This window comes from Cupressus sempervirens, chromosome 10 (genome assembly GCF_028749045.1).
Source record: "Cupressus sempervirens isolate cs-2001-9-10 chromosome 10, ASM2874904v1, whole genome shotgun sequence".
Lineage (NCBI taxonomy): Eukaryota > Viridiplantae > Streptophyta > Pinopsida > Cupressales > Cupressaceae > Cupressus > Cupressus sempervirens.
In genome coordinates this window covers 684,918,795-684,933,010 of record NC_143127.1, presented here as the reverse complement: position 1 = coordinate 684,933,010, position 14,216 = coordinate 684,918,795, and positions in this window count along the sequence as shown.

The following is a 14,216-nucleotide window of genomic DNA, read 5'->3' as shown; positions in this document are numbered from 1 at the left end:
GGAATGCGCAAAAGGTTGAAGTGTAAAGCGGCAATGTCCAAAAACCTAAGCAGAACTTTCGGCAGAAGTAGCGGCAAGGACCAGCCCTCGTTTACCAAGATTTTTCACTCAACACCTATAGTGCACCCAGTACATCCCAAAAGCCACGGGCAACCATTTCGACATGGGCTTCAGCACAAAGATTCCTTATCTCAGCCACGGAGACATCAAAGCATATTTCAGGGTAGAGCTCATGTCCAAGTTGCTTTTCCTCGTAGGAATGCACAATCCTCCTTTCCTCGCAGCATTTGGGAACAAGGTTCTGCAACAAACCACACGCCCTTTGATATTTGTATCAAGGATAGACTGATTCAGGATTACTTGCCCAAAAGTGAGGAGGATTCGAAACTGTCAAATCTTAATGTATAGAAGAGGGCCAACTATAATAAACAGGCAGTCCCTCATAATTTTTCCCATATTTTTCGCAGACAGCCTATAGTTCAAAAAGCTTTTCGCCGTCAGAGACCCTCCCCACCCACTTCTGATGAGCTTGGCGTCCTTGGTTCAGGGCCGCCAATAGGGCTTTCCCACTTTCAAGAAGTTGCACCCCGTTCTGGACATTGCATAAGGTCAAAGAAAATTGGAAAATACTCAAACTCCCTAGATAGTACGAGGTTTCTTCTACAGGAGACTGGCATAGTGAAATCCTGGTTTAGAGCTCATAACATGCAAAAACAAGCACACAGAAAATGGTTTGGATTTCATAAATGGGTTTCAAGGAGGGAAACTTACAAAGGAAAACAACCAGTTTCTGATATATGTGTTGGTCTGTCGCCTAGGTCTCAGGGAGTGTCTATGCAAGAAGAAATAGAGCGAGAACAAGGAGCAACCATTCTTTCAAGTCATAGTGGGCAAGATAATATGGAGAAATCATTCTAGCCAATGGAGATTGAAATTCCAGAGCACATGATCCAACCGAATATCTCAGTCTTAGAAGGGATGACTCTCATTGGTAGGTTTTCAGACTCATCTCTTCAAATTGAGGAAATTTCAGCTTGGGCCAGGGTTCATTGGGAAGGTTTCAAAGAAGCTTTTTTTGTAAATCGAGAAGCTGAGTTTGCTATTTTTCTATTTGATTCTTCAAGGGCAAGAGATCTTGTTCATAGATTTAAAGGGTGGTTTTGTAAAGGAGTAGGACTAGCTACTCTACCTTGGACTCCAAATTTTCATGCAAACCCATAGATTTGTCCTTTTCTACCAAAGTGGATCTCTTTCCCTACCTTACCCTTAGAAAACAGGGATCCAAAAATTATTGAAACAATTGCTAATTATCTCGATATTTTTGTGAAGCATGATCTAATTTTGTTAAAAATTTTACAACGTGATGTTAGAGTTTGTTTGTTAGTTAGTGATCTGAAACCTTTACCAAAGGTGGTTTCTATTAAAACAAAGAGAGATTCTTGGGAATAAGAGCTTGTTATTCAAGATAAGGTGATCATAGAGAAGTTTTCTAATAATCTAGGTCATTTTAATCATCAATGTCAATTTAATTTCAGGAAGAACAAGAATGTTTGTAATGATACTGTTACAAACCCTTCTCTATGTGCTTTCTACTCTAACAATCTTCAAACAATAGTGCCCTTCCGAGTTTCAAATAACCAGACTATGGTCAGTAAGAATATCAGAGGTATACAACTTAATCTTCATTTTCAAAAGGATAATCATCCTGAAGATAGATCATTTAAACTGCTAGAGTTCATTCTTCATCTGTTCTATGCTTTTCAGCGACATTGGACAAGTGTGAAGATTTTAGGACCTGGAGAATCAGAGAGCAAGAATTCAAATCCTCATTTAGAATCTCATATTGAGTCACCACCTCCTTCTGATTTTCAAAAGGGAATAATTGAGACATTGATGTTTCAAAATAAGCCACTACAATTGTCTCAAATAAGGCAGATTGGAAAAAAGTGTAAGATGCCTGATGATCAGTTGGAGAGAATTGCTAATGAGATGTTAAGATCCTTGGCTTTGGATATGATTGATGAAATTGCTCAGAAAGAAGGAGCTTGTTCAATAGAAGAGGAAGACATAATGGGGTTGGGAGTTATCAACCAGAATAAGGATTCATTAGGATGTCAAAGGAAAGTTTTTTTTAATAAAAATATCTTGGTCCAGCATGAGGATTCAGAGGGTTTAGGACAACTGAATGAGGTTGAGGTTTTACTGGTTGTTCCCCCCTTTTTTTCTGATCTAAAATGTCAAACTCCAATTCCAATAAAAAATTTAGATTGCTCCATGACTGAACATGATTTAGAGGAATGTTTTAACGAAAAAGATGAGTTATGTTCACAAGATTTTCAAAAATTTTAGGGAGATAAGGAGTCTTCAGATTCAATGGGAACGAAGGTTGATCTTGGCCCTGATAAATGCTTTGACTATTCTCAAACTTTGTCTCTTTCACAATCAACTGCAGTCAATTTGACACCAAAAAAGATGCCTAAAGTGAGAGGCAAAAAATCTAAAAGCATGATAACAAGAGAGGAGGTAGAAGCAGGCTTTCAATCCACTCTTGATGAAAATTTTTCTATCTTGACACATTCGACAAGGAGAGCAAAAGTCTCTCCTTGTCAGACATGAAGATTATTTTGTGGAATGTCAGAGGCATTAATACCTTGACAAGAGACAAAGAATCAAGCAACAACTTGAGTCTTTGAAGGCAAATATTATTATGTTACAGGAAACCAAGTTATTACAAGGAAATTATGAAAAATCAGTTATGACATGGAAGGGTTGGTGCTCTATTCATGTGCAGGGAATGGGTGCTTCAGGGGGTCTTGGCATCTTGTGGAATCCTAAGACAGTGCAAGTCCAATTGATTCAACAACAAGCAAATTGGCAATTGATAAAAGTCCAACATTTTCAACTTTCTTTTCATCTTTTTAATGTGCATGGTCCCTCTGCTACAGATGATAAGAGAAGGCTATGGGAAACTTTAATAGGTGTTATTTAGAGTATCTAGGTACTTAATGTTATCATGGGTGGTGATTTTAATGCTATTCTCAATGCGGATGAAAAAATTGGAGGTATTTGCCCTCTAGCTAGGACCGTTCAAGACTTCTCCTCTTTCCTTTTGGATAATGATTTCTTAGATGTGATTCTTGATTTAGTTGGTTATACTTGGTCTAATAAGCAGATGGGATTCCATCAAATAGATGAGAGGCTTGATAGATTTTTAATATCTCAGTTATGGAGAATTCAAAATTATAGTATTTCTTCAGCTACTTTATCCTTCCCAGGCTCTGACCACTTCCCAATTGAGCTGTTAATAAATCTTCCTTCTTTGGCTTATCACAATCACAAGCCATCTTTCAAGTTTGAACGAATGTGGTTCAGACATCCCCAATTTCATCTTTTACTGAGGGAGTGGTGGTTAAATGCTCCACGTGTTAAGGGCACCAAGATGTATCAGTTTTGGTCAAAACTCAAACATATGAAGACTCAGATAAAAAAATGGAATAAATTTATTTTCAAAAATGTTTTCTTTGAGAAAGAGGTGGTCAAGTAAAAACTTTATCAAATTAACAATCATGTCATTCATCATGGTTTGTATAGTGATACCTTTATGACAAAAACATCTACAAGAAGAGTGGGAGGAACTTTGTTCACGAGAAGAGGCTTATTGGAGACAAAAATCACGAGAGCTTTGGCTACAAGAGGGGGACAAGAATACCAAATTTTTTCATGCTACTACAAAACAAAAGCAGGCTTCCAGAACTATATTCTCTATCAAAGATTTAGATTCAGGCAATTATATTCTTACTGTTGAAGGTATTCAGCAAGAAGGTGTAAAATTCTTTAAAAATTTATTAGACCCTCAGGAGGCTGATGTTCCCTCACATCAACAACAAGAAGAGTTATTGAACAATATCCCAACTCTAGTTACAGCTCAGGATAATTGCATGTTGATGGTCCCTTTCACTATGGGAGAACTCCATACAATTGTGTTTTCCATTTCTCCTGATAAATCCCCAGGGCCTAATGGTTTCTCAACCCTTTTTTTTCAAAGATGTTGGGATTTTATTTGTTGGGACCTCTTGGCAGCACTGGAGGAATCAAGGAAGAGTAAAGCCATGCTTTGTAATTTTAATACCACTAATATTGCCCTTATTCCTAAGGTCAAAGACCTTAAAATGTCTGCTAATTTTAGACCCATTTCATTGTGCAACGTGATCTACAAAATCTTTACTAAAGCTATTTACCTCAGATTGAAGAAATTAATTCCTAATCTTATTTCTCTAGAGCAAGCGGGTTTTGTGCTAGGAAGGGAAGCTTTGGAAGGTACCCTGGTGGCACATGAAGCTCTACATTCCATTAAGACTCACCGGACTCAAATTTTTTTTGTTAAGTTAGATATGATGAAAGCTTATGATAGACTTTGTTGGGACTTTTTATTCAAAGTTTTGGACAAGTTTGGTTTCTCTGATGCATGGTGTAAATGGGTAAAAACATGTATATCTGAAGCATGGTTTTCAATCATTATTAATGGTTCTCCAACTGGTTTTTTCTCTTCCTCACAAGGTATCAGACAAGGTGATCCACTATCTCTGATTCTATTTATCTTGATGGCAGAAGCATTCAGTAGGTCAATTAAGTCCCAACAGGTGCAAGGAGTATGGAAAGGTGCTCTAATTACAGGCACTAATGAGTCTGTTACACATTCTCTTTTTGCGGATGACACACAACTTTTTGGTTATGCCTCCATTCAAGAAGCGAGACAGATAAAGATAACCCTCCAAGCTTACACACTAGCCTCAGGTCAGAAAGTTAATTAGCTCAAATCAAAAATTTATTTTTTCAACACAGAGTCTGTTTTGGCTTGCAAAATCCAAAATATTTTACAATTTCCATTGGGTAAACTTCCATCAACATATTTGGGAATTCCTTTTTTTGTGGGAGCAAACAAAGTTGTCTACTGGAACAACATCATTGAGAGGATAAAACATAGACTTGTAGCTTGGAAAGCAAGATGGCTATCACTATCAGGGAGAATCCTATTAGTCAAAACAATGTTAACAACAATTCCAAATTATTTTTTTGCTATCTTGAATGCTCCTGCCTCTGTTATTAGCCAGATTGAGAAACTGATTAGAAGTTTTCTTTGGTCGAATAATATGTCTGGGGATAACAAGATTCCCCTAATATCTTTAAAAGAGATGTCTCATTCTAAGTCTAAAGGAGGGGTGGACTTGCATGAACTTCTAAGTAGAAATGAAGCATTTGGAGGCAAATTCATTTGGTTTATGTATGAGAAACCAGATAGCAAGTGGTGTTCTATTATGCATAAGAAATATTTGGATATTGATGACCCATTGCATATCTTCACTTTAGCAAATCCTCCAAAGGGGTCAACAATTTGGAATTTTATGATGGCTTCGAGAGAGGTGGTCTTCAACTACATCATGTGGGAAGTACATAGTGGGTTATCTATTTCTTTCTAGTTAGATTCTTGGTTGGGCTTCCCACCTCTTGTTAACTCTTGTAATGCCCTGCCCGAAGATCCTTGTATGGTCGATGTATCCTTAATTAAATGTTTAATTTAAACCTTTCGGTGATTATTAAATCCGAACTCATTTGCATTATGTGATTAGACCAGTAAGCGTGTCTGTGCATTTAGAGTTTCGCTTTGTTGCGAAAGTTGTTTAGGAGATTTATGTGTTTTTGGGTTTTTGGGCTTTTTAATTGTTTTATTTTAATTTCTGGTAGCTTTTCCATAGATGAATTTCTATTTATAGGAATAGCCTGTTTTCATTTGGGTCGATTCGGGGTTTAACTAAATTGGCTGGTTAAATGCCCTAATCGATTATTCACCCAAAAAGTGAAGAAGTATCCAAAAGGAATTTAATTCCTCACTTCTCACTTTTGAATTGGAAAGTTGGAGAGTAAAACCCAAAATCCTCTTCATGAGGATTTACTGTTTTGTTCGTTGTGGGAGCTACGGGCGTGGGATCATCGCGAGGTTAGGCTCATTGGATCCAGCTCGGGGAAACCTTGGATTGCTGCGATTTTCAGCCACTTCTGCGAGATATTTATTTTATGGTTCAGATTCTCGTTTTGCCCTTTTGGCTGTGAGGTAGGGCTTTCCTGTTTTATTGTTTCTGCTTCTGTTTTTGGTAGCCGTTTGTTTGGAGGCTGAGAACTAGTGTTCCCCTCCGTTTCTGTATGTTAGTTCTACCCAGTTGGGTGGGTATGAACATTTCCTTATTTTTCGGGATGAGGATTTGGAGTTTCGCACCGTTATGCTGGCCATTTTTGCATATGGTGTTCGATTTCATTTATTTTTGGATTTTTGGGGTTTTTGAACCCAAATGCCAAATGGGTTTTAATTTTGAAGTTTCCCAAATTTTTGGGGTTTTTACCTCATTTTGAGTGCCACCCTATTTTCTCGGGTTTTATTGGCACAATGTGGGTCATGGACCTTGATGATCCGTTTGGATATCAGTCAGTCCACTTTTGCACTTTTATGTTGCTTTGGGATGCATGTTGCATCCGTACTCCCGACGCTGTGTTCGGTCGAGTGATTTTATACTTGTTATGATTTTTTGTTGGACCTTTGCTTTTGTTTCATGAACGCTAGGATTCGTGTAGAATCCATTCTCTCGGATTGAGGCCAGTTGAGTGAGTTCACGATGTTTGGTCTTGTTACATCATTGGGATTCGTGTAGAATCCATACTCTCGGATTGAGGTCGGTTGAGTGATTTCATGATGTATGTTTATATTGGCTTTGGGATTTGTGTAGAATCCGTCCTTCTCGTGTTGCTTTCAGTTGGGTATTTTCTTTGCATTGTGTTCTCATTCCTGTCCTTTTTTTTATGATCTTCGTGATGGTAGTGCGCCACACACGAGTACGTTCGCGTACATTTGTCGAGTGACTTGCGAGGCTCGATCTTTCATGGTACTTTCAAAAGTTATGATCATTGGGGTTGGGATGGGAGTATGCATGCCCACGGGCACTTGTCGTAGGATGAGCATGGGTAGGGTAGGGTAGCATATGGAGGGGCCTTCTATCCTGTAACCTGGTGACTACTTCCTGGTTGGCAGAGGAAGTTTTATATAAGTGATAATTAAATTAAAACTTTGGGTGGTAATAAATACAATATAATTAAAATGTGTGGGTTGTGCGCCTTCCGTCGTGAAGAGTAGCTGCCCTAGGTTGTGCGCCTTCTATTGAGAAGAGTAGCTACCTATGTTAGCTTGGGCTTGTCAATGCCGAGTGACTCTCCATGATGTCAATCCCTACTTAGTAGCCTATTGAGCGTCTGACCAGGACCTGTACTCCTTGCATTGTCTTAGGTTCTTGGTTCAGCCATCATACTGTCTGGCATGAGTGTTAGCCATGGATGTTGTGATTTTTGTGTGTTTGTGGTTGGATCATTATCTCCATTAGCACGGTGGGTGTGGACCTATGGGTGCCACGTGGTTGGGAGGCGTAGCTACCTTCACCATTGCTAGGGACTGGTGTACAAAGATGGTCTCTTATCCTAGTGCAACCGTTGCTGGATGTTTTCACTTGGTACTTCGAGTTCCGAAGTATGCTTTCTTGTGATTTATACTTTCATTGGAATGCTTGGATACCATGTTTAGATGATGTTAGTTTACTTGACGCATTCCCTTATCATGATGTTTAGCATATGATTAGATGATGTTATTTGATTTAGTAGTATATCTATTGCTTATTGTTGTTTAGCATGTAATAGGAGATGTTATCTACTGTAGGATTATCTTATGCTTTACTACTAGCATGTTAGATTTTCTTATGCTTATATTGTTGCATGTTTTAGTAGTGATATCCCTATTACGACAGTACTGACGATCTGGTCGGTGGCTTGGGATGTTACGCGCGGGGGATGGCTATTATCCACGATGGTCTTATGATGCTATTGATAGTTGGGAGGAACCGCGTACTTAGTTTGTTTGTTCAGCTCTCTGCGATGTTTATTTCAGTGTGTTCTTTGCTGCTGTAGTTTAGATGGATAGATGTTCTCCTTTCTGTGTTGTTCTTGCACTCGAGTGTTCATTCCTCGAGCCTTTGTGGATCCGGTACTCCCTGGTGTGGAGGTTCTTTGCTCTAATTTTGGTCCTTTTTGCTTCTGGGAGTGTTTTCGTGTTTCTATGGGTGGCATTTGTTCAGCATGGTGCGACACTTTAAAAAGTATTGCACGCCCATGCAAACTATGTCGTACGACACTATAAAGTATCGCACGCCTTCTTGAGAAATGTCGTATGACACTGGAAGAGTGTCGCACGCCTTCTTGAAAATGTCGTACGATGCTGGAAAGTGTCACATGCCTTCTTGAGATATGTCGTACGACACTGGAAGAGTGTCGCACGCCTTAAGGAGAAGTATCAGCCTCCCTTAGTAAAAAGTGTCGCACGATTTTTGTGGAAAACCTGCGCATGCCATCAGCGAGCACTTTTCTTCGTGATCCGATCTTTTTGAGAGTGGTTTTGGATACCCTTTTGGGTGTTCTTTGACCCTATGCTATTGCATTTTGAATTCTGTCGGTTTCTCTTGAAATCAAGTTTTCGTGTTTCTGTTTTAGTCTCTTGGGGTTTAAAATATATCGTTTAAGTATAAGTTGACGTATATTTTAATTTCTTATATCGTTTAAGTATAAGTTGACGTATATCATTTAATTTCTTACACTTAAGATATAGTTTAATATATGCGACAAATCATTTGAGATAGGTTTCAGACCTCTCGGAGATAAGTTATGGATTCTAGGAAATTTCAGGGCTTCAGAAATCTAGACTTAGCCAATTTTCAGGGCTTCAGGATTTCAGGCTTAGCCAAATTTCAGAATTTTGCATTTTACCCCAGTTTGGTGTTTTGTTGATGAGTGGTCATTTCTTGTGCCCTCATCTTGTTGTGGTGGTTGTTGGCTTTTGTTTGGGTGTGTCAGTTGGGTAGTGGCATTCGAAGATTCGTTGGTTGCCAGGACTGTGTTGAAGTCTTCCGTTGCGATCTTTGTGATCCCTGTATGATGTTGTCTTGTGCATTCATACTTGTAAAAAAAAAATATCTTGGCTTGATTTGAATCCTTGTTTCCAAGGATCTCCGGGCGGGGCATTACATCTAGTATTAGAGCCCATGTTCAAACATTGGGATCTCTGTGTTATGTTGCCCTTGTAGTTGTTGCTGTGTTGGTTGAGTGTGAGTGTCCTGGTGAGAACTCGTGATCTTGTTGCTTTGGTATCTACTCGAGATGGATTTTCTTGTCCAGTAGATGTGACTAGAGCAGTTCATGGAGAGGGAAGTGAGTCTTCCTAGTTTGGTAGCGGAATCAATGTGCCTTGGTTGGTTGGCTGCTTGTGTGACCCTTTTTGGATGGAACCACTAATTGATTTCCATGTGTTGGCTTGTGTGCCTCTTCTTGTTTCTCCTTGTGGGGTTAGGTGCATTGTTTACTTGTTTTCTTCTAATTGTAAGTTGATAGATGAATCTTATTGTGATTCCTTATTTTGTTGTTATAATGATGAATGGTTCCTTTCATTGAAAATGAGTGTTATTGTGAATCATTGCAAAGTAGTAGTTTTGCATTATATCCTTGGGTTAATGACTTAAGTCCCCAATCTAATTACTTTTTAAGCTTATGGAAATTTGTATTAGATAGATGAATCTCTAAATGTTGCATTGCATGGAAATTTTTGTTTTTGTTTTTTTGCATATGCATGAGATTACTGATGGTATATTGTTTGATGTGTGTGAGTGTGTTCTCTAACATTGCTAGGATGATGTATTCCTTAGCATTGTGTGGTCATTTATCCCTCTTGTGTGACTGTACTCAGTCATCACCTGTAATGTGATTTGTTTGATACTTTTTTTCTTTTGGCTAGAGGTACTTTCCTCATGTTGTTGGGCTAGCATTGGTTTTCAGTATTTTCCTCTCTTGGAGTAGTCATCAAATTTTATCTATTGCTCTCTTTGTGGCAGTTGTCACATTTGACTTATTGTTGAAATTAGCTCTTTTTGGTACTCACTGTTGGAATCAGCAATTCTCCCATTTGGGCTTTTTATTTTGTTTCATGATGACTATTCTGGATGTGTTTTACTGCTGCCCAGTTGTGTGTTGTGACTCTATCATGTTCATCTCGAACCTCTAGTAGTACGTTCAAGGGATAACATCATGGAGAACATGCTAGTGTGTCTTTGATAGATTTAAAGTTGTTATTGTAACTGAATAGTTTAAATGGTGATTAAACTTAATGTTATTTTTTAAAGAAATTGAAAGGTATGTACTTGTTCTATAGTGACTCTTGGACCCATGCTTGAAAATCTTTCAGTTCATTGTGCATTAGTGCTTATATTATGTTTAATTAATGAATTTATGAAAGAAAAGTAATGATGGTTTCAATGTGTGACTTACCTTTCATTCCATGCCTTATGTTGTTTTGGGCATGTGTGCTCTTGTGTGGATTTGGACATTTCATCTGTTGCTTGTCTTGGTGACCAAGGCTGTTGGTTTTGTCTTTGTTGTTTTGATTTGAGTGGTGGCTCAGATCATAGGTCTTGGTCTCTCTTAGCTTCTTCATGTTTTAGTCCTTGTCGATATCTTTTCGACGCTTTTCAAATGGATTCAATCCGAGTCTGGCTGTGAGGCTATGGCTTTTGGAGTTGTTGATCGATGTTCTGAGTACCTTTTCGAGTAGAGGCCAATTCAATCATGAAATATCATATTTATGGCCATTGGAGAAGTTTAACTCTTCATGTTATTCATATGGAAGAGTTATCTTGTTTTCATAATCTACTAGGTACCTGTTGGGGTTCGTGCTTGGGTTTTGTGTTTCCTATTGCACTGAACTGCCCTTGTGAGGTGTAGTGTGGTTTATGAGCGTTCCTTGTTGTGGATGATGTTGCCTTGTCTTTTGGGAGTGACTCAGTTCTTTGATGAGTCTAGATTCTCCTTTCTGGATGTTGACTTTGGCACATCTCCATATCCTCTTCTCTCTTGTGAGAGTAGGCTAGCGTGGTTATGCCACTAGCTCAGTTAGCATTTTCTGTTGAGTATGTTGATGGTTGGGGGAATTGTGAGTTCCCTAATGCATCTTGGGCTGATTTTGTGCAGAGGTTGAGAGAGACTCCCTCTCAGTCCTAATACTCTATAGTATCCTTCTCCCTAAGCTTATATCATCATGTGGATTGTCTCAGTCAAGTTTTCTCTTTAACTATTGACTTGAGGCTAGAGATTGAGTTTAGCAATAGGTTGGGTGTAGTTTTCCTAGCATGGTGCTAGAGGGACATGGTATCGTTGGGCACATATTACCATCTCGTGAGTTGGTATGCAGACATTACATGATTGTGTTCACTGACAAAAGTCTTTGAACCTTGTGGAAAGGTGATATCTTGTCTGGTTGGGTTGTGTTACCCTAGTTTCCAATGGTAGCTGAGTTTTTGTGCCTTGGTGAGGTGTCGTGCTCCTACGCTTGGTGGTGAGTAGTCCTTTGGAGTGTGTCCTTTTGTTGGTAAACTTTCATCCTCTTTGTTCTAAGGGTGAGTTTACATGGATTCCAAAATGATCATGTGTGACATGATAGTATTCTTGGGAGTTTGGGATGGTTATTCCCCATGATTCCAACTTTTGTTGGAAGTGCTTAGTGTTTTGACCTGGTTTTGTGGTCATGTGGTTGGTGCATGTCATGGTTGGGCACCTGTTGACAAGGTAGAGTGGCTTATTCCTTACCTTGTATTGTTGTTTTTATGGCTAGTTGGTTTTTCCTAGCGCATAGAAGGTTCCTTGTTGGAGGACCTTGTGTCTGTGTAACACCCATTCTCTCGTAGTTAACCAATTTGGGGGTTAACGTGAAGGTTTGAGAATGTTGGAGTGATTTGGGTTTGACTTGTAGAGAGTTTCTTGAGTCATTCCTATTGCTCGCTTTTGATTTTGGTTCTTGTGTGTTTTGGTTTCTATTCTTGGATTACAGGCTTCCAGGAGTAAGCCTAGTCTTTGGGGGGGATGATGTAGTGCCTCTCCCATTTGACTTTTGTAAGTCGTCCTGATGGATGCACCCTTGCTGATCTTTTGTTGTGATGGATCATGATTGTGACCCTGAGTGGTCTACACCGTTGAGGTGTTTGGATTTATGTTTCTTTATTAGTTGTGTTGATTATGCTTTTGACTGATCTTTGAGATTATGATGTGATTTTTGGTTCATTGAGGTTTGTGCCAGTGGTTACCAGGATCGATGTGGTATCATGAGGTTGTTCTATGATTACCCTGAGATGTGTGCAGAGATTGCACTGTGTACTATTACCATGCTACACTGGACTAGGTTCCTGTAGCAGTGGTTAGTCATGTTTATGACTATGTTTGCTTAGGTGTTTTAAATGCCCTTTTAATGCAGAGTAATCAATCATTATTAAATGCTTAAGTAATTAGAATGGATTGTTCTTGTTGGATTATTTGGTTATGTGCTGCGGACATTTACCTTGTTTTATTTTGATTAGAGAGATATTTGTTACTCATGTTATGATTTACATTTGAGATGACTTGAGGGTCAAATGCTACTCTTTGATTCCAGTATCATAGATATTAGACTACTATGCTATTCAGTTAATCATATTGCATGATGATGCTATTTTGAGATGACAGTGTGTTTTATGATGATATCTGGTTATCTGGTATTTGGACATACCTCTGAGTTTGTTATGTGATGGATTTAATGCTATGGTTATTTACTTCATTCCTGCGTCGTTATGCGAATGTGAGTGATGTAAATAGATTGTTTTAATATAATTAAATAAATGGTTAAATTAGGTGATTTAATGCATTATTGCTTCAGCTATGTTACTATATGCAATTGCACTTGATCATGTTGATTAGTGTGCAGGATTATATCCCTGGCAGTGGCACATGGAGTTAATGATTCAACCTTTCATATTTTACCAATGTCGTCCTTGTATGGTCGATGTATCCTTAATTAAATGTTTAATTTAAACCTTTCGATGATTATTAAATCCGAACTCATTTGCATTATGTGATTAGACCAGTAAGCGTGTCTGTGCATTTAGAGTTTCGCTTTGTTACGAAAGTTGTTTAGGAGATTTATGTGTTTTTGGGTTTTCGGGCTTTTTAATTGTTTTATTTTAATTTCTGGCAGCTTTGCCATAGATGAATTCCTATTTTCGTTTGGGTCGATTTGGGGTTTAACTGGATTGGCTGGTTAAATGCCCTAATCGATTATTCACCCAAAAAGTGAATAAGTATCCAAAAGGAATTTAATTCCTCACTTCTCACTTTTGAATTGGAAGGTTGGAGAGTAAAACCCAAAATCCTCTTTATGAGGATTTACTGTTTTGTTTTTTGTGGGAGCTACGGGCGTGAAATCATCGCGAGGTTGGGCTCGTTGGATCCAACTCGGGGAAACCTTGGATTGCCGTGATTTTCAGCTACTTCTGCGAGATATTTATTTTATGGCTCAGATTCCCGTTTTGCCCTTTTGGCTGTGAGGCAGGGCTTTCCTGTTTTATTGTTTCTGCTCTATTTATGGTAGCCATTTGTTTGGAAGCTAAGAACTAGTGTTCCCCTTCGTTTCTGTATGTTAGTTCTACCCGGTTGAGCGGGTATGAACATTTCCTTGTTTTTCGGGATGAGGGTTTGGAGTTTTGCACTATTATGTTGGCTATTTTTGCATACGATGTCTGATTTCATTTATTTTTGGATTTTTGGGGTTTTTGAACCCAAAGGCCAAATGGGTTTTAATTTTGAAGTTTTCCAAATTTTTGGAGTTTTTACCTCGTTTTGCGTGCCACCCTATTTTCTCAAGTTTTCTTGGCACAATGTGGGTCGTGGACCTTGATGATCTGTTTGGATATCATTCAGACCACTTTTGCACTTTTATGTTGCTTTGGGATGTGTGTTGCATCCGTACTCCCGACGTTGTGTTCGGTTGAGTGATTTTATACTTGTTATATTTTTTGTTGGACCTTTGCTTTTGTTTCGTGAATGCTAGGATTCGTGTAGAATCCATACTCTCGGATTGAGGTCGATTGAGTGAGTTCACGATGTTTGGTCTTGTTACATCATTGGGATTCGTGTAGAATCCATACTCTCGGATTAAGGCCGGTTGAGTGATTTCATGATGTATGATTTTATTGGCTTTGGGATTCATGTAGAATCCGTCCTTCCCGTGTTGCTTTCAGTTGGGTGTTTTCTTTGCATTGTGTTCTCATTCCTGTCCT